Source organism: Triticum urartu, chromosome 1 (assembly GCF_003073215.2).
Source record: "Triticum urartu cultivar G1812 chromosome 1, Tu2.1, whole genome shotgun sequence".
Classification (NCBI taxonomy): domain Eukaryota; kingdom Viridiplantae; phylum Streptophyta; class Magnoliopsida; order Poales; family Poaceae; genus Triticum; species Triticum urartu.
The window spans coordinates 325337944-325360327 of record NC_053022.1 but is presented as its reverse complement, the minus strand read 5'-3'; positions in this window follow the sequence as shown (position 1 = coordinate 325360327).

Here is a 22384-nt window from a genome sequence, read left to right as displayed (position 1 = left end):
CCATCGTCATCATCAACCATCCTCCATCACCAATTTCATGATGCTCACCGCCGTGCGTGAGTAATTCCATTGTAGGCTTGCTGGACAGTGATGGGTTGGATGGGATCTATCATGTAATCGAGTTAGTTTTGTTACGGTTTGATCCCTAGTGTCCACTATGTTCTGAGATTGATGTTGCTATGACTTTGCTATGCTTAATGCTTGTCACTAGGGCATGAGTGCCATGATTTCAGATCTGAACCTATTATGTTTTCATCAATATATGAGTGTTCTTGATCCTATATTGCAAGTCTATAGTCACCTATTATGTGTTATGATCCGTTAACCCCGAAGTGACAATAATTGGGATACTTAACCGGTGATGACCGTAGTTTGAGGAGTTCATGTATTCACTATGTGTTAATGCTTTATTCTGGTTCTCTATGTGGCACCTCGGCTTAGAGCGACCGGTTTACCATGCATTGCCAGCCCAAAGACCATGTCTTCTGGCAACACACAACATCTTGGTATAGAATAACAACCGCTTTATTGATGCTAGCGGAACAGAGTTACATTACAACAGTTGTCGAGGCCAAGCGGCACACTCGATGCGGCTGAACAATATGTACATTATTTAGTGAACATAAAGGGGCCTCGATCCGAACAACTACATGGCAGCGGAATAACGTCGTGGCAGAAGCTCCATATCACAGGGACACCGATGTGGACACGATCTAGACTCAAACAACGCTCCTCTCCAACGATACTTTCCTGAAATCTGGCATGACACGCCAGGTCAGTACATCGAATGTACTTGCAAGCTCACAACAGGCATAATCATAATGACAAACAATATCATGATTTTTAGCCAATTATTAAAAATGCAACACTATATGTCAACATGTTGTGATCATGCTCGAACGTCCCTCGGGACAGCTTACCAACCGTGATCATCTCTGGATCACAAACACACCACCAAAGTGGTTTTTCTCAAGAACAACTCGTGATCCTTACGGCGATCACAACCATGACCATCATTTGGTCCCAAAAGCCTCGATGGCCTTTCTGCCATCCATCAGCAATGCAAAGTTCATAGCTTAGTGTGCAATTTTTATTAAAAGTTGACTCATGGTGGGACCTACTATGAGGTGTCTGTAACCGTGGACTCGGCTATCGATACATTACACGCTCTGCAGAGGTAGCACACTGTACCCACACCACGGAACCCATGGCCTCGCACTCCCATTCGGGTGGACCAACGGCATTCCAACAAAACCCCTCCATTGCCACATCACTCTCCCGGCCACTCCGACCCAAATCCCCAACAGGCTGGTCCTGGGTGGCCCCGTGTCTACCAAAGACACCCCGACCACCGTCGTGGTCAAAACACTCCCACTCGGGGACTCGGTACCATAATCTTATCAACGAGCACACAAGATTATGTCTGCTTACCAGGCTAGGGCAAGCATGACATAACCTTCCTTAGATGGAGGCACAGACCAGAAGCCGTGTCAATGGACCGAATCAAGGCCTTCCCACAAAGGCAAATGTGGTTGCACTGGAAAGAAACTCGATTCAGTGGCACCATCACTACAAAAAAATACACTTCCGTGATGATACGTGTTTGTCACAGTAGGTCGCTTTTTTTGTCATGCAGTACATCCATGACAAATTTATGACAGAATCAAGATAGTCATACCTGTGCTGTCGTAGAAGTGTTCCATGACATTACCAAAATTATCATCACAAAAGTGTCCACTTCCATGAAGATAAATCGCGTGTCACAGAAGTGCTTTCATCAAGGGTGACCGACACGTGGCATCCACCGTAATGGAACGCGTTAAGCTATCGGGTCTGGTTTTGGATCCGATAACCCGTTAACAGCCCCGACCAATGGGGATTTTCCACGTGTAAAATCATCATTGGCTAGAGGAAACACGTGTCGGCTCATCGTCAGGACAGATGTCATCCACTCACTGGACAGAAGGCGCCTATGATACGTCAACACGTGGCACGGCCCAACAAGTTTAAATGGGCCGGCCCAACTAGAGGCCCACAAGATTTTGCGAACCATAATGGGCCGACCCAGCTAAAGGCCCACGAAATTTTGCGGACCATAATGGGCTGGCCCAGCTAAAGGCCCACAAGATTTTGCGGGCCATAATGGGCCGGCCCAGGTAAAGGCCCACGAGATTTTTTTGTGCCATAATGGGCCGGCCCAGGTAAAGGCCCACAAGATTCTTGCGGGTCATAATGGGCCGGCCCAGCTAAAGGCCCACGAGATTTTGCCGACATTAATGGGCCAGCCCAGATGTAGGCCCACAAGATTTTGAGGACCCTAGTAGGCCGGCCCATTAACTGGCTGCCATGTTTTGGGCCAAATGCCGGCCCATATTTGATCCGGTCCATTAATGGCCTGCCACGCTCCGGGCCTAATAGTGGCCCATATGAGATCCGGCCCGTTAAAAGCCTACCACGTTCTGGGCCAAATTACGGCCCAGATCAAGTCCGGCCCTTTAAGAGGCTTTGGGCTCAATTATGGCCCATATCAGATTCGGCCCGTCAACTGGACACTATGCTTTTGGGCCCACTTGCTAAAGGCCCACTTAGTAATTCGGCCTGATATTAGTTTTGCCTGTTAAGGGCCCGTTTAACATTTCGGCCCTATATTAAATTTGGCATGTTAAAAGCCCGTCATATAGTTGGGCCTAGCTACGGCCCGGTTTGCATCCGGCCTGCTCGCAGCCGATATCTGATTGGGCCAAACAAGGACCGAGACAATTTTGGCCTGTTAAAAGCCCGTGATTTGATTCGCACAATCATGGGCCGGGGTTCATTTCGGGCTGCTGCGTAACTAGTAGGAATTAAGAACAAACCTACTCTATACAATAAAGAAATTACGGCATAGTAACTAAGAATAAACCTACACTACACAATAAAGGATTTAAGGTATATTACATCCACTGGGCATCAAAGTTCGCCGCTAGTGATCATAAAGCGCAAGAAGAAGCAGATTACAAAAACTGGGCACCATTGCAGCGTAACAAAATAATACTGAACTGAGACCACTTCCAAGACAGTTCAAGAAAGGTTAGCCTTGCAGGGGAACTGCTGCGCAAGCTGCTGAGCAAGGCTGTGAGACCGGCCTAGCATGTCGGTCATAGCTTCCAGGTGTAGCTGTTTAGCAATGAGGTTCTCATTGGTGTTCTCCACAATCTTTCTTAGAGATAGGACTTCAAGTCGAAGTTGAGTTGCAGAATGCCTTTCTGCTAGAACTTGGGACTAAAGAAGTCGAACTGATTCAGACAACGAATTCTGTGAGCTTGTCTGACTGTTAGTCTCAAGTAACTTGAACACTGCATCAAGACAAGACTTTGGGGTTGTCTCGCTATCTTCAAGATGTTTTGCCTTCTTTGCTACAATATATGTTAGGTTTGTCTCACAGCCTTCAGCAGACTTGTGCATGCCATCAGGCATATCACCCTGAAACAAAGCAGAGAGATGACAGGTTTTGCACGTGTATAAACAAAGATGATAACTGCTCTGTCAATTCTATCCAATTTCAAATTAGAAATTAAAGAGTATGTTCAAAATATCAATAGCATAATTTGGCATTGTTCATAATGCGGGGAGCTTCACCACACTACTGGATTACCATGTCAACATAACAAGCATAGATGAAGGGCAAAGAAAATCATTGTATCTATTTTGGATAATGTGCATGGCATGTTGTTCATATCATCAGCCACATCAGTAAGATAAAACAGGAGATGACAAGGTGCAAACGTGGGCTGCTTCACCACACACTGGATTATAGATCCACAAAACAAGCATACATATAGGGAGTATTAAGTAATGTGCATGGTATGAATAAGGAATTTGGTTTTACAAGTAAAACTTAGAACTTACGGTTCTTACGAACATGCATTTTGGTAGAAACAACAAACTAAACAACAGTAAACGATAGGGAGTATGAGCAAATTAAACAACAGTTGGGGAGCTTTAGAAGGACTGACTTACATTAACAGTTAACACCGGCTTTATAATGCCCTTCTCCATGGCAAGGGAAGGATAAATCAAGAATTTCAGCACAGAATCTTCTTCATAAGCATTGCATGTACTCTACATTTTGTAGAGAGTAATTATAGATATGATAATACTGGAAGGGATAGAGGATAATGAAGATAAGATGCAGATTGATGCTACATAATCAACTACCAATCCCTGGAAGTACAAGCGTTATAGGACAAAATGTACTGACAAGAGCAATGGGCTACACTTCTGCACTGGCATTGTCTGTGTATTCTACTTGTTGGTAAGATTAATATAGATCTGATCTTTTTTAGTAAATGGTGGGCGAGGGAGATAAGATGCAGAATGCTACAAAATGAACCAATCCCTCTTCCCATAATACAAGAGTGTTTTGAACACTGGTGTACTGTACAAAACGTTCTTATATTATGGGACGGAGGGAGTAGCTGTTAATGTAAGTACAGTGATAGACCACGTTCAGTCCTTACAAGAGGACTGTAGAGCTAAACCTCTTCAAAAGCATTGGGTTGATTCTAAATTTATGTAAGAGTCCATACGGATCTTATAATGTCCACCAAATGGACGATTACGAGGCTAACATGTGAAGTGATGCTACATAATCAAACAACTATGAAAGTAAATATGGTCATACAGGGCAAGAGGTACTCACAAGAGCAATGCAGTGTGCAGTATAGTTGCGAGATTCTGTGGTCCCTTGAGAACGAATGTTCTTCTGCTAACAGTTTTCATACAAGTGAGACATTAAGGCAAATGCAGAAATGTAGTTCAAATTGTGATGTGATATGATAGACAGTACCTTACGCTGCAGCCGAGACCAATTTGTAACAAGATTATTCTAGTCACCGTCGGATAAATGTAGCACCGGAGACTTTACAGAAATTTCGTTCAGAGGCTTGCCATCGAAGTGCGCTTGCCTCAGGTAGGAACGATACTTCATCAACGAGTGCTTGAAAAGCGCAACCAACCCTTGCTCGTCATCACAATCTAGTTTGCGCCTCGCCTATTTAAAAGAATGAAATCTTGTGTCTTCTGTCATTAGAAACATATGCAATAATGACCATGAATAACATTAGTACATTACTTACGCGTAAGTTGTGGAGGAAGACTGGAAATTGTTCTGTGTCCGCAATATAATCTTTCCATGAAGGAAAGATGCACACAAAGTTCCTGACAACAACATAAGCTTCGTCTTCTATACTAGGAAGAAATGGAACAGGGGTCCTATTTGCTGCAATTGGGGCTCTCTCTGGTTCGAAAAGGGATTTGGCAACTGGATTTGGTGTACTCTTTGCTGGAATGGGGGTTTTGCGTCGTACAACTGGTGCTATGTCAACTGGCATAATCATACTGTTTGCTGCAGTTGGGGTTTGCTGAGTTGGGGCATCAGAAATGACCAATGTAGTAGGGCTAGAGTCTGCTAGAGTTGGGGTATTTTGTGGGTCAGGTGATATTGCAACTACACCTAATGGGCTATTTGATTTATCAGGTGCCACTACCTTTTCCAAATACTTTGCTTGTGCTCCTCCACGATCAGCAATTGCCCTCTTCCTTTTGAACGTCTGATACACAAGAATAACATTTGAATGGATAAATATGGTATGATGACAGATGGAATATGTACTGAAAATGGATAGGCGGGGCGTATTCACACACACGATGTGTAAACTAAGCTAATGGCAGTTCAACAAAGTAGAAGCAATGCAAAGCATCAGTTGCAAGACATGTGTTAGAGCAAGTACCTTGATGGGTGAATAAGATAGGGCATCTTCCTCTGACTCCTCCACTAGGGAGCTACATTGACTTAGGTCTCCCTCTAGCTCAGAATCACTGTTAGGATCATATTCCGAGCATGAATCTGTAGGTGGAGAGTGTTTGCATTGCATTACATCCAGACTTGATTTCAGTCCCTTAATGCCAAGTTTGACAGCCATGGCATTGTTCTACTTTATTCTTTTCATGCGCGCAAGCTCATAATCATTATGATGCTGTTCAGAATCTGAGATTCATGAAAACATAAAAAGTAGTCAGATTATCTATGGAATGCGTTGCGGTTTCAACTCGGAGAGTGTCTCCCTATAAACCCCTGCACATGCAAAGTTCACCTCCCCAACCGTGCTGACCAGACCACACACAGAGATACACACCCGAGCGGCGAACATGCATTTTCGAAACTAATTTAGGAACATTTAGCTAACCAATTAAACAACTCTGTTTTAATAATATCAGATTCGTATTTGAACAACTAAGCTTGTTTAGCTTGATGGGTGGAGCAGTGTTATTATGACACGAAGCATGTATTCTGATCGTATAGTGATCATAAAAGGGGGAAACTCTAAGCATATATTTTTTAGCAAAAGAGGGTTTCCTCTCTGATTTCTATTAAAGAAATCACCATGGAACCAACATGATCAATTAAACCCTAAGCATGATCAATTAAACCGTATTATGGCTGTGCCATGGCAGATTTGAAGCTGCAAACCGGAGAAATGATATTTAGCATCCATTGTTTGCTTCGAACTAAGAACTAAATTCTAAGAGCTGAAAAGAAAGTAGAGTAACCAAGTTAAGATCTATTTTCTGGTTGAGATCGAAAAGTTGAGGAGATATGAAGTACCACCTCTCTTGCGGCGCCGTGTAGGCATCGGGGGTGCGATGATTGTCGGTGGCGTTGAAGCAGATCTGCGATGGTAGACGGGTGCATCGGGGGATAAGTCCCGTTGCGGTGGAAGAGAAGGTCGTGTGAACGGCCCCGACAAAGAGGACGACGGCGCCGATGAAGCGAGAGGACGCGGTGCAAGGCTATTGGTCCGTCTCCGTGGATGAGAAACGTCCATCTCTAGCAGTGGGCGACACGGTCTTGGTAGGCGCTCCGGCATGGTGGAGGATGGTGGCGATGGATGTGGTGGAGGACGACGGCGATGGATGGGGTGGCGGACGGAGGCTGGTGTGGGAATGGGGTGTTCTAGCGTGGATGGTGTATGAATGGGAAAATGGAGGGAGAGGTACGGGGAACCATGTTTTTGGGACGCGCCTATCTGAAATATGGGAAAGTTACGAACTTATCCCCCGTTTCAAATTTGGACGTCCCGTCGGTTGGGGATAGGATGGTAATCTCGCATCTCCCAAATATTTGCCGGTAACTATTTCAGGCGAGGAGAGGGTGTTTTTCCCTCCACGGTTGGCGCCCATGGTGTATGAACGGGGCTGACAGGTAGGGCGGTTGTGTCACGTCTGATGGAAGTTACACATCTGCCCCTATTTAAAATATTAGCCTACATCTATTTCGGACGAGGAGAGGGTGTTTTGCCGCCCACCGTGTATGAATGGGGAATGGAGGGAGAAACAGAGGTCTTTCGGACGAGCTTGAATCAAATGAGTTTTGCCGCCCATGTTTGATGCCCACCGTGTCGGAATGGGCTCAGAGGCGGTCGTGTCACGTCTAATTGAAGTTACTAACCTACCCCTATTTAGAGCAGTGGAAATCGGGCCGATGGATTGTCCGTGTAATGGGTAGACAGTAATTTCCATCTCCCAAACACTTGGCTTCGGGCAGCCGATGTGGGAGTGGACATTTTGCTGTTTCTTTTGAATTTTGGGACAATAAGCATCCACGTTTACCCCGGCAACAAAATTCGAATCCATTTTGTATTCCTATATGAATCTTTATAAATCATTCTATGTGTTTTTATATATTTCAAAAGGACGACAAAGATGTATTCCACTGTCATATATGAATATGGTTTACAAATGTCGATACTCAAATTCAGAAACTAGAATCCAGTTTAAGGTGAATTCGAATATTTGGAACACTTCATGTCCAACTCAAATGTCACACGCAGCATAATGTGTACTCCCATTTAGATATGTACACAAGCGATGTATCAAGATTCAAATACCGAGTCAATCAACCAAGAATGTACGGAACTAACAGACATATAAACACTTATAGAGTATATGGATCAATAATATCAACTAACATACATAAGCCAGGCCGCTGTACTTTTTTTGGCTACAACAACATCCTTTTTTTAGCCAGCATCTTGGCCCTTTCCGATGCGTGCCACTTATGGTCCATCTATACTACTATTGCTGAATGCACATTCAGCCCGATTGGCATATTTGTAGGTCTGGCACAACAATCCAAATGAAATGTCTCTGAGTCTTATTAATTAATACAGACTTGTGCTCAAATAAAATTACAAACAAAAAAACAAAAAAACAATTATTACATGATCTCTAAAACAAATGGTTTGATTACTTACATGAATAGACAACACAAAGGTTATTCAACTATGGAAAGAACATTTCACCTATGATTTACCAAGTAGGAATTTAATTTCCTTTTTTCCTTCAGGGCCTTAACAATCTGGCCAGTCTCAGCTTGCTTCGTTTGAAATCCACCAAATATTTAATGGTTGTCTTGAGTACTGCTTGTGATTGTGCTGTTTGCTTCCTCAACATGTCAACTTCATCTCTAAGTGCAGAAGCAGAATCTCTTTCTACCACTAGTTTAGCGTCTAGAGCATCAGTATTGGCAATTCATAATGCACGATTGGGCTGGTGCCACTGCTGTGGGATGATGCAACGTCCATGGGGACCTCGCTCTTTGATCTTGGGCTAACCTGTTTTTCCATTAAAGTTACGATTGGATTCAGAAAAGTTGAAGTTAGCAAAACATCTCAACTGGGAGTTATAAAAGCAAACCAGTTAAACAAACAAGGAATTAAAGAGTTTCAATTGGATGCTGAAAAGTAGTTATTTCATCATTGTAACCCGCTGTTGCAGCAGCAAAGCAGTTAAACAAACAAGTAGATATTTAAGTTAAGGCAAACAGGTAATTCTTAACAGTAAGTATCAAACACATAGATAGGCGCAGTCTACAATATGATTAACAGGCTGTGCCATTATGTAATCAGTAGCAAACTAAATTAAGCCAAGCAACATAATTGAACAATTTTGCAATAAGTGGCTAACTAGAATTCTGAGAAGCAGGTAACTGAACTTACGCTAGTTCTTTGTACAGGCACACTGCAACTTCTTTTTCGCTTACAAGGTTGTACGAAGGAGTCCATGGCATCAATTGCTTGGATACGCAGTCCCAATACTTCTTTCTTCCCACACTGCATGGATAAGTCGAATGGTTAATCTGGTAAGATGGTGCGTCCTTGATATGTTATATGAGGACGTGTAGTCAAACTAGTTGTAGCCAAACACATCACACTGGCTTTTACTGTATATTTCACGCGATTACTTTTGGCATATTGAGATCTAAGCAATCTACAATAGGATGAAAAGACTGACATCCTTCACATTATTGGCGAACTCAGTTCATAGAAACAAGCAATTCAACCATTCTGTGGGTAAATCAAAAGTGCCACTTGAATATTTTTCACTATCCAATCATACACGCAAAAAGGGGCGACGCCACCATAGGGGCTGGTATGGGCGGCCGCCTCAGGTGGATGGAAAGTGTGCACCTAGTTTGAGTCGTCCAGGTTGGCCCACGCTAGTTTTGTTCATCCCAACGCACGAGCAGGCATTGTAATAAATGAAGAAAAATGTTTCAATTTGGATGGGCCAATAACATAAGTGCAAGGCAGGCCCTATAGCAGGCTCGCGGCCCAAACGAGCGCCTCCCATATCGATCGACAGCAGGAAAAATCCCAATTCATTCGCTCCAGCCTCCATTCTGGTTCGCTCCTAACCTAGACGCCGCTGGACAGACCAACACAGCACTTCCTCGCGCCCTCGTTGGAGGGCGGTCGCCGGGCTTCAAGCGAATGGAAGGACAAGAAGATGAAGATCCAACCCTGGGTGTAGCCTGCGTGGGAGGCGGCGGTGGCAGCACGGGCATGGCATCGAGCTTGCGCAAATGGACAGTCGCAGCTTGCAAGAGTAGCATGCGCAACGAGCAGGTACATCACATCCCTGATTATATCTAATTCAACTCTTTAATTTCTGGCCAATAGTTAAACCTGACGATGTTGTAAAACTGCTTGTATGTAGGGAATCTATGAGAAAATGAAACCAATTTCTACTTATTTTATAACTCCCCCTATCAATACAGAACTGACCGAATCTGATGTATCTAATCAAGTTTCCGGTGCAAACATACAAGCTCATGTTGTTCTTGAGCCCGAAGTGTGTAATGAACAGACTGCTAATGAAGGATTTGATGCAAACATTTTACATGCTCCTGGTGATGAACATATAGTGTCTAATGAGGGATCTAATGCAAGCATTTTGCAAGCTCATTGAAGGATTTAGTGTCTAATGATGATCTACTATGTTGAGAGAGAGAGATTTGCAGGCATTGATGACAAGCAAATTATAGTGCATTTTCATAGCTTGAGGAAATGTCAAGGCCATCTACCAGAAAGTCCCCGTATCATGACAACATAGCATAAATACTTTTCTAATCTGTTGTTTGAAACTATTGACATACTTGTGCAGGATAGATATATTGATATGCAGTTTGCGCACCGGTTATACGTGCAATTACACTTCAATATTTTCAGCCAGAGAACGAATAATTCAAGCAGGCACAGACCATGTTTGTAGTCCTTGTACACCATGTTGCATTTTGTGTTTTTTTGGTGCTTGCATCATTTAGTGTTTATAATCTGAACTACTTTGGATCATTAGCTAGTTTTCAAAGTGCATGTAGCTTCACATTTCTCAAGTTATGTTGATTTCCGGAGTGCAAGTGCCTTCGTATTGTTTAAGTTAAATGTTCGCCCCTGGTAACTTGAATTCGTGGACCAACCACTACACACAAATCATACATGAATGCCAATACGAATTAAATGAAATGCAGGGACTTACGTTAGCTCGTTGTACAGGCTCACTGCAGCTCTGCTTGCGCTTGGGATGTTCCATGTACAAGTCCATGTTACCACTTTCTTGGATGTGCAGGCCTTGTGCTCCTTGCATCCCCCTCTGCATTTTTGACACGGCGAATGGTTGATCAAATAAGAGGAATCGACCTTGATGTTGTACCGGAGGACAGATACTTACAAGGTTATACGGGTGTGCAGGATGTGTACCAGATCCCGTAGCGCCGTCATGCTTCGCTAAAATATGGATTTGCTTGTTTCAGATGATATCTCCAGAAGAAATAAGAGTTAAGGTCAGAGTTGCATAGGCGGGTAAGCTAAGAGAGCAGTGAAAGGATATCCAAACATCGTCGGAACAGTGCACAAGGGAGTGATGTGTGGATACCTAGTTCGGGCCAGCGTTTGGGCATGCTCGCCTAGCTAGAGTGCGGGTCACTTCAGAGCCGTTGAGGGTGATGCACTGGCGTTGGCTGGCCGCGCACGGATGCAGATCTTGAGTGGCAGCGGAGCGCTACGATGCGGTGGACGAGACCATTGGTGAAGCCCCAACGGCCTCGGGGGGCGGAGGTGCGACGATGTGCTCGGTGAAGTAGCCCTAGTGAGCTGGGAGACGGCGTCGGTGAAGCGCACCTGATGCGGTGGAACTCGGTGTCTGTGAGGCACGTCGGTTGCGGCGGCCGACGTTGTCGGTGGACCACCCGGTGCGGTGGACGAGGGCGTAGATGAGGTAGCTCCGGTGCGGTGGTGAAGCGCGACCGTCGTCTTTGTCATCGTCGTCCGGCACAGAGGTGGGGAACAGTGGGGAAAGAGACGAGACGAGGGGCAATTCGAGGGTTGGCGGCGAATTAGGGACTTGAGCAATCTGGGCACAGAAGGGGACGGTGGAGAAGAGAGATTTTGCAGGGTTGGAATTGGGGCCGCCAGATATTTCAATCCGAAACATGGAAGTGCGAACTTATATTGTTGTTGTCCTTTTTTTGGGGGGAGGGGAGGGGGGGTGGGTGGCTGGGTGCTACGCGTCCGTCCGACACACGCGACCACCCCGACAGGACTATGCTTCGGTGCCTTAAGGCACCTGCCTTTGTGTCCATGACATATGGGCCCAACAGGTGGCTGGCCCACATGTCAGTGACCCAAAGGCAGTTGCCTTTAAGGCACCGAAGCAGCGTCCACCCCTACACGACCCTGGTTTGCCTGGTGCGCCTACATTTGAGAATGCAAACGAATCTGTATGTATTACCATGCCCGTGTTTTCCTTGCAATAATTAGTCATTCGAAATGAGATACTCCATCCATTCACTTTTGTAAGTCGTTTCAGACAACTTAAAATGAACCGTTTTGCACATTGTCTGAAATGTCTTCAAGGTCTTATAAAAGTGAACAGAGGGAGTACTATAAATTAATTAATGAGGAGTTATTTGAAAAAAAATCAAAATGATACCCACGCTAACGTGGATTAGAGAGAGTGTGTGTGTCACATAATTAGTTATTTGAATTAGAGTGTGTGTCACGTAGTTAGTTATTTGAATTAGAGTGTGTGTCACATAGCGATCTCCAATTGTAATGTGGATTTCGCATTTCACTATATCCATGCTACTTTTTAATACAAATTCATATGTATATGATGAACACCATGGTAGTGAGAAAACTTTTGGATGGATTCAAACATATGACCTACAAAATAACACAACAAACTGAGTCAATGTCAACTTTTCGAAACTTAGTATGGCACGAATTCAAAATAATTACCCGTATGCCTGGTCCTCGGTTCAAATCTTACAATGTACACCGAATTGAAACATCGATATTAAGTCTCGTACTATGTACATTCAAATGTTGTTTTTAGCCCCCCCGCACAAACCCTACATACTTCCTGTATTGGTCAATCTTCCTCTCCTAACCACCTTAGGAAGCTATCGGTTTCCAACACACGTTCATTCTTTCTCTCCATGTTTCGATCTCTTAGTCTCTCAACTACACATCAACCCCTTTTTCCACTCTGTTACCAAATGTATTTACCTCACACACCCGCCATTGCACCCCATGCCGAGCTCTCTCTCTCCCCCCTCTCCCTCTCACCCTCCCACGCTAAATACATGCATTGCCTATCTAGCCTCCCAACCTCTCGTGCATGCACACGCACGCATGTTGTATATCTAGGTCACTCCCTCGAGACCGTCTCACTCTTTCTTCCACACGGTGGGCCACACTCGCTCAATCTCGCTCTCTTTATCTGAGTCTCGTTTAACCTCATTTTCTTTCACACACAAATGATATATCTCCCTGTTCGGGCCTCGATCGACGTACTCTATACTCTCTCACGCAGATTGTCTATCTTGGTCAGTCCATCCAAGCCGCCACCACTCTTTCGACCTCATGGTGGGCCACGCTTGATGAAGCCATGTACCTAGGGTAGGGGCACGGGCCTGTCCAAAGAGCCCTACCCTGGGACATCCCTAGGAGAAGTCACCTTTCAATCGACTTGAAGGTATCCTACTCAACGGGTTCAAGACACTCGACCAAGAAGCCATCACTCGACCATGAAGCCAACCACTCGACTACCAGGAGGCCTATAGTCACTCCGCAGGCAAACGGTCAGCTGTTAAGTAGTCTTTATGGTCATTATAGCACTTTATTAGGGGCGTTACCAGTAACGCTCGACCTTAAATGTACCTTAAAACCCTGCATTACTGAGGGAAGGAGGGGGCCGGCGAACTCTATATAAGCCACCCCCCTCCTCAGTATGAAGGGTTCGGATCCCTGTAATTCACACGCGCATAATCCAGTCGACCACCTCCGGGCTCCGAGACGTAGGGCTATTACTTCTTCCGAGAAGGGCCCGAACTCGTAAACCTTGCGTGCTTACAACTTCTCCATAGCTGAGATCTTGCCTCTCCATACTTACCCCCCTACATCACTGTCAGAGTTAGAACCACGACAACGCTCACTCAATCTCTCTCTCTCACTCTCTCTCTCCGTATGTCTCGATTGACCTCGCTCTTTCTCGGACAAAAACGATATATCACCATGTTGATCCCAATTCAACCTATTCACATTGTATACTCTCTCACGCACATCGTCTATCTAGGTCACTCTCTCCAACCCGTCTCACTCTTTCGATCGCACGGCGACCCTATGTGATCGGTTGACCTTGCTTCCTCTCACACAAAAAATATATATACACGTCTATGACTGGATCATCTCTCAAGCTCTATCTTACAGCCCTCACCCTTGCCAAAAGCTCAATCGGACAATATCTCTCCAGGGCATATATATTTGTTCAATGAATGTTGGACCACACTCACTTTGTCTCTCTATCTATATGTCTCTCGATTGACCTCGCTTTCTCACACCGTATCTTCCACACGTTGAAGCTACTACCTCTCCATCCCTCGCAAAGCAGGAGCTATTTACATTGCGAGGGGCACTCCAACCTTGGATTAATTTGTGTAGGCATTTATTCCGGTCGGTTTAGATTATATTTTCATAGCATTCGGCCCACAACTACTCCAATCACCGTAGCGGGTAATTAAGCTACGGGGAGCACCTAATATGAGCACCGGGGAGCCGTTGGATCGAAGATGCAGCGGCACACATGAGGCCTGAATGTTTTATTTGCAAAAAAACCTTTGGAGAGTTAGGAAATTGCGCATAATTACAAAGACTACTCCCAAGCCATTGGATCTCACTTCCAACGGTGTAAAAACTCGTATCACCATAGTATCTAAGCTGCGGGGTGGATGTGATATTCTATGCCGCTGTCATTTTTGTTCGTAAACTTGCAAAAAACATGTAAATCGTGCTGTTACTTGTCTAACCGCACAAAGTGTTTGTTCAAAAAAACCATCCTACACTGAAATATCGGAACAACACACGGGGGTCCCACTTGTCATTAATCAAATTTGGACCTAAAACTAACAAATCTAAAAGACGAGATTCGAACTGGCAACCTGGACTACAAAGCGTAAGTCGATAGCCTGAAAAAACGAACGGTTGTTGGCTTTGTCCCATAACTTGATTTTATACAGTACTTGCGTTGAGTAGAGTAGAGGGAGTGCCTCGTCAACACGTGCATGACCGTTATCTCACTTACTGGTGGGTCCCAGGTCTGCGATCTCAATCTCTCTTCTCTCCATCATCTAAACTTTGCACGGGCACACACGAAGAGCGGCGCTAGCTTGCCGTGGTGTTATTACAACTAAAAAAAACCTGGAAAATAGAAGAATCGCCTAGAACAAGAGACGTTGTGGCTGGTCGAGATGGAGCTAACCACATCTATCCTCCGTGCCACATTTGCATGATGAAGCTGTGTGGCTAGTGGGGTGTTTTCAACCGACTGGCTGGGTCCCAAGGTCGAACCATAGGTACTCTACTACGTCTGATATAGTATATTTTTACACGCACATTTTTCCTCCGTGCCGAGACGTGGCACACCCTACCGCGCGGTTTCGAGGTCCTCCCGGGTGGTGCACGCATATATTCTTCCTGACGTGGGACGCCCTACCGCGTGTTTTTTGGGTCCTCCTCGGTCGTAGCGCCGAAGCAAGTAAACGAGTCGTCAAATCACGAAAGACCACCTTTCCCGCCGAGTACATCAGTGAAGCACGGTGGCTAGCTAGTTGGGCTAGTTCGACCGATTAGCTAGGCCGCCGCCACATTTGTTTTTTCACCCCTTTTTTATCTACTTGCAGGCAGGTAAATTTAAATATCCACCGTGGCGTTGCTCTGGTGTTTGGGTGCGGCAGGATTTTTAATTTTTTGATTGACGGGAGCAGGCACGGCATGATTTTTAATTTTTTGATTGACGGGAGCAGGCGCAGCAGCAATTAGTCACGATGACTCCGCCTGTACCCACTGCTCCCTGATGTGAGAAGTCATCGACTGGTGTTTTACTGTGGTGAAAACCAAAAGATTCCCCGCTCCCTCCGCCTTCCCATAGATTGCATTGCCTTTCAGCCGTTTCGCCCCCTTTGCTTCCTCTCCCCATTGCTTCTACCTGGTGCCATGGCGGGGCAGCAGATCATGGTGTCCGAGGTGAGGCTCCTGACACAGGAGCTCCATGCCAAGGATGCGGAGCTCAGGGCCAAGGACGTGGAGCTCCGTGAGCTCAAGGAGGAGAGGAGTGCCATGCTCCTCCGTTATGTGCGGGAGTTCACAGAGCTTCAAAAGCGGCAGGCGTCCACCACAAAGATGCTCGAGGTGTCGGCGGCGTTGCTGCAGAAAGCGGGAGATACGATAGGCCGTCAGGGGAGCCGGCTGGAGCGCGAGCAGGCCGATCGTGACGAGGTCCAGGATCGCCTCAGCCACTTGGTGAACCAAGTTGCCACGCACGTGTTGCGGCTGCGCGATGCCTACCGTCGTGCCAGCGCGACGATGCCGGCCGTCGGGCTAAACCCTCTGCATGGGCATGTCCATGTCTCGGCGCAACATGACCGTTGGATCAAACTCAGACGGTGCAGATCAGTCACTGCAGCACAAAGCGTGTGGGTGCGTTTGGTTGCATTCTCATCTCAATATAGTTGTTTCCTCTTTGTGTATTTTTGTCAACCTACTAGTGTGGACTCATGCACCCTTCATGCACTCTGCCAAACACCCAAAAGTGGGTCGAGAAGGGAAGTTTTGCTCCCATCCCGTGCACCCTTCATACACCCTGCCTAACACTATTCGTGCTTCATGTGGTTCATGTTTCATGGAGTACTGCAGCACCGTACTCTCCGTGCGCTGTGGACCTAGTTCTGTTAACATTGATCTCTCCGTCCATTCTCGACCGGACAGTCAAAAAAGCGGTACTATGTTACATATTGGAGTAGTTGACATGCACACAACATCATTTGTTATCGTCATATCTTACTACACTAGCAACAAGATTGTGTAGTACTGACGTATGAACCACTGCACATGCCTAGTAGTAGGAGCACCATGTATGTTCAAGTGGCTGCCGTGTTTCGCACTCCTGCGTCGTAAGAGTGGAAATGCTTGCTGTAATCATTTTCTTCTTCTGAAAAACAGTGGACACGCTCTACTGTGCGGATCCTCCTCCAGCCATGCACAAAATTACTCACTTTCGCCGATGTGTGGGACAGCCAGCATCGGGGTCCACCAGTCATGCACTAAATTAGTCCGTAGTAGAGTGACGGTAGACTACCCCGATCGAAGCGCCACAGTAATGCCCAATGGGCCGTCAAATCACAAAACCCCCTCCTTTCCAGCAGTAAGTTGGACGGACGAAGCAACCATCATTTCACTCTTCTCTCTCAGCTTCGTCTCTACCCAACCCTCGCTTCTGCCTCATCTTTTTCCTCATTTCTTCAAGAAAACCCGGACCTGCTTCTGCCATTGTTCTTCTCTCCCAAAGAAGGAAAGGTGAGCGCATCAATGGTGTTGATTCTGGCCAAGGCCCGGTCTTGCAACCCCGAGACTGATCCTATAACTCCCTCTCTTTTCTTCTTTTGGGTTTGTGATTATGGTTTCTTTTCTTTTATTTCTATTTGATAGTTTCTTGATGGACGCTGGAGCACCTGCCGAAGTGATTTCTATGGCTCCGGCCAAAACCGTCGAGGCTCATGGTACGAAGAAGCGCAAGCACCCCGCCGAGACTACCGCAGACAAGCTCAAAGCCATCGCCCTGTCCAAGCCCCCCTCTCCGGGATCCCTCATTAAGCAAGTCTAGGTAATATCTCTTCTTGACGATCTTTTTCTCGATCTTGATCGTGTTTTTTCATCTAACACGCAGTACTAGTACCACTAGTACAACTTTCTGGGTGATCTTGCATGTGATTTTTGTGTGCCAAATGACAGTTCTAAATTCCTCTTTTGACCAAAACACGCGAGAGGTTGACACTGACTTCTTATAGATTACTTTCAACTACTCCCTCTGTACCAAATTTCTTGTCTTAGATTTGTCTAGATACGGATGTATCTAATACTAAAATGTGACTTGATACATCCGTATCTAGACAAATCTAAGACAAGAATTTTGGGACGGAGGGAGTCCTTTATGAACATCAATGCTACCTTTTAAGAGGGTATATTTGCCTCAGTAACTTGTGTTATGGATATTGCATGTAATCCCTCTGCTCTCATGCCTTTGAAGACATGTTCTAGTGTCTTTGTTCACTCATTTCTGTGCATATATGTAGTCATATATGGAGTATAATATCGAAAATCATCTTATATTTCTGAACAGAGGTAGTAATAAAATATGGTTTCTGTTTGAATTAGAACCAGGTCCGCGGTGGAGATGAAGTTCTCAAAGTCATGCCGTGTGAACTGGGAGACCTGATGATGAGTTCTACTGCTGAACTATCCAGCTGCTGTGTCCTTGTCGCCACGTGTCCTGAACTAGTGTTTTCCTGTAGCATTGTTGTCAGGCGTGTTCTCGAGGCTGTACTTGACCACAACAATTTCCTGGCTGTGCCTTCGATTACGAAGGGTGTGGTTCTTGTAAAGCTTCCCAACAAATCTAATGTGGCATGTCTTCATCATCATGTTTATGAGTGGAAAGACCACTCTGTTAGGTTCTCCAAGGTTGACAAGATAGTGATGGTGCATGTAGACATCTCACACGAAGTCCATGGCCTAGTCAGTTATGCGGGGTTCATCCCGTAGGTCGGTGGCAAAAAATAGTCTGCAGAGTTTAGTTAGTGCAACTTTGCTTGTCTGTAGTAAGTACTATTGTTCAGTACTTGATTTGTGTTTGTGAACCCTGTATTGTTTATTAGTACTTCCGCTTTTGGTGTGTGGTCAGTCCTGAGAACGGTCTATGTTAATGTCTGTCCACTCAATTCAGTCTGTATATTTTGAAGTATCCATATCATATTTTTTGCGAGGATGGCCTATCAATTATGGTTACACTCCAATATCTGTATGCATTGTAGGGTTTATCGCACCCACCAGGATTTCCAGGCCCATGGATGTTCGGTCCATCAGATTTGTCACGACCTTTGGAGTGTCCTGCTTGTGGGAGTAGGCAGGGCCCCTGCATGCCACGCGTACTTGAACGATCAATCTTCTGTTTAGTACTTCAACATAGTGATTTCCTGGTAAGGATTCACTCGTGTCACATCAAGTAAATCTTATTGATTTACTGTCTAAATCTTATTGATTTAATGTCATGTTTTCTTTCTTTTCCTGCAATTTTACGATGCAGGTTTTGCCATGTGACATTCATCACAGAATAAACCATTTGGTTTGCTCTACGATGGCTATTTTTGCAGGTTTCACTTCTTATGTCGTGTCAGTAACGAAGGCACTGCCCATCACTTATATTACTGGAAAAAATTGGATCAGTCTGTTGTCTGAGTACAAGCTGGATCCCTATGATGAACTGCAGTTTGGTTTAACAAAAACGCCACAATTAGTCCTTCTCGCGTTTAAAAGAAATGAAGAAAAAGACTGGATCACGGTCACGGATCCTAGTCAAGTTAGAAAGCTGATCATAGCAGACCAGACACGATCGCCGCTGTCTCGCACAGATCGAGCACCGACAGTTGCTCTAGCACTGACAGCGGCAACAACTCAGTCTGATCCAGCTGAGGATTGGGCACCGACCGCGTCAGCGGATCAGTCTGATCTACCGGAGGATCGGGCATCGACACCGGCACCTGCTCCGACACCGGCACCAGCTCTACAAGGAGCACCATCTCCGGCAGCAGCAGCGGCTTCGGCACCTGCACCAACACTTGCACTTGCATCTGCTCTGGCCCGTGCAGTTGCACCGGCAACAGACTAGGCTGCAGTTCGCACTTCATATACCATAGTCCTTACAAACACCGACATGTCCACCTTCTTGGTAAGCATTGGCCGCCCGAGTGCTTCATTCTTTTTTCTTTCCATGTTGTTTCGCATGATTCACCGTGTTTATCTAACTGTTTGGGTATGTCTTCTTGTTTGCAAACAGAGAATTCCTAGAGCAACGAGGGAGTCGTTCAACAATCCGGGCGACCGCGGCCAAGTTTCTCTTACCATGCGCAGCCTTGGTGTGAATGAACCTGCTCAATATATCGTAAGTACAAAGGATGGTCGCATGATGATTGATGCTAAAGGATGGTCAAGGTTCAAATATAAATCATATCTTGCGGTAGGGGATGATGTCAAAATCGAACTTTCTCGGCAAGGAGAGCTAGTCCAAATCAACTTTGAAATTCTTCAGTAGCAGCACGCAACTACCTAATTGATCTATCCTCCGAGAGATTTTGATGTAATAATCTGGCATGGTGAAACAAGTGTCCTGTGTGTATAAGTAGTACGATAGTATTATTTATCACATGGTATATCATTGATAGAATTGCAACTCTGATTGCTGGTTAGGAACTATCATTCAATTTCATTCCAACAGCTGTCGTGCTTTATTCAATTTTGTGTATTTGCCTTGTGACAACATCTAAAACCAGCGCCGTACCTATCGCTTGCAATATGAAAAGCGCTGAGGTAGAACACATGGGCCCCCAAACATGCAGGGTCGGCCTACGGCCCAAAGTCCAGAACCTGGTTTTGAGAAGCACTAGCTCAGTGTAGAAGTGGCGTCCTCCTCCTGCTGTGGGCTGGGCGAAGATGAATGTTGATGCTGCGTTATCCCGCAATGGTGAAAGGGGAGCCCTGGCAGTTGTGAGCCGGGATCATACAGGCTTCTTCCTTGGAGCATCGGCACTGGTGTGCGAAAGTGTTACTGATCCAGAGATCCTAGAGGCAATGGCATGTTGCGAGGGGCTATCTCTGGCTCTTGACTTAAACCTGCAACAAGTTCAGATTAGCACCGATTGTTCAGCAATAGTCAAGCATATCGGAGCGGCATACTTGGGGCCCAGCAAAGTTATTATGGACGAGATCAAGATGAAGAAGAATATGTTCCAAACCATGGAGATCATACATGAAAAACGCGAGTGTAATGTTGAAGCGCATGTGCTCGCAAAAGCTGCTACTTCTTTGCCCTGTGGACGCCATCTTTGGCTCACAGGAACCCCCGAAATTATTTGTATACCTATGACTGTTAATCTTCAATAAAGCAGCTTTTATCCCTAAAAAAACGTCTGAGTATTATATTCTCAGCTGAACCCCCATAATGCCCGTGCGTTGCAGAGGGAGTATTTTTCTCGGCAAGGTGAGCCTATGATATAAAAGATTTGTATATTTCTTTACAGAGGGAGTATCTCTCTGTCAAAAAATATATTTATGTGTAACTAGTTACTCCTGTCTTTCTACTTACTTTCGCTGATATGTGGGGCAACCGGCAACGGGGTCCACGTGCCATATGCACAAATTAGAGTGCACAACTTCACGGTAGACACACCCCGGTTGTAGCACCGCAGTAATGCCCAATGAGCCGTCAAATCACAACCCCCCTTTCCAGCTTTAGCAGTAAGCTGGACAGACGAAGCGGCAATATTTCACTGGGCCTGAATCACTTTCTCCCTCGCCTGCTTGTTCAGAGAAAACCCCCTATCGGCGATTGCATAGGGTTTTCTCATGGAGAACCAGGTATGAATTCTTCATCCATCCCCGATAAACCCAAGTCCCTTGGTCGTAGGTAATCCTAGGATGGCAGCCGCCGCCGTTGATGCATTTTTCTTCCTACTGAATCTAGTGTGTTTCATTTGCAGTGCCCAAAGTGCGAGTACCCTATAGGTTTCTGCGCCCTCGGCGAGACGCCACACTTGTTCCTTCTCATCCTAACACAGCATTTTGAAACGTGCACAGTATGTTCCTAGAATCCTCTTTTCTATCCGGGAGGGTGGGTTTTTTTTGAACATGCTGTGCTCTCATATTATTTTTCCTGCAGTGTATTATTTGCTCTGCCAGAACACATGTACTCAAGATGCTCGGCCTTGCCATAACTGAATACACTAGTTTAATGGTCACAGTGAAGACAAGCCATGGATATAAGTTCCGAGTTGGGTTCATGAACCAAGAAGATCGCTGCTTTTTTTATGGCCGAACTTGGATAAACTTTGTCAAGTGTTACAGACTGAAAGTTGGCGCACGAATGTTGATGGAAATAGCAGAACCTGGTCTCATCTTCACTACGATCTTCCACCCCGACGTCGTTCCAATTGTTCATCCATGTTAGTTTTGTATCTGGTTCTTGCTTGTTGCCTCGATTACTTCTTAATCCACTTATTCTTTCTAACTAATCACAATTTAACTTTAGAAGTAGCAACGAATCTCTCACGAAGATGCTACTTCTAACTAATATTTTCTTATAATTGGTGGCACGTGTAGGTTTCTTCAGAGTAAAGCAGTCTGCTCGTTTGTTACTCTGTAATAACTCGGCTGTTACTAATGGCACTGAAGTTGACTGGATTGACATCCATAAGTTCCTACACTTTATTGATCGTCTTGAGGTCCTTGTGGGGCGTTTCAATAGTGGAAGGCCACGTGGGATATGTGTGCCACTGCTGCACTCGTTGAACAGGTCCAACTGTGTCGAGAAACTTATGGTACGAGCTGTTTTCTGTTATATATATTGTTCATAAACTATTGCTTATACATAGTTTTACAGCTGTGATCTTCTTGAAACA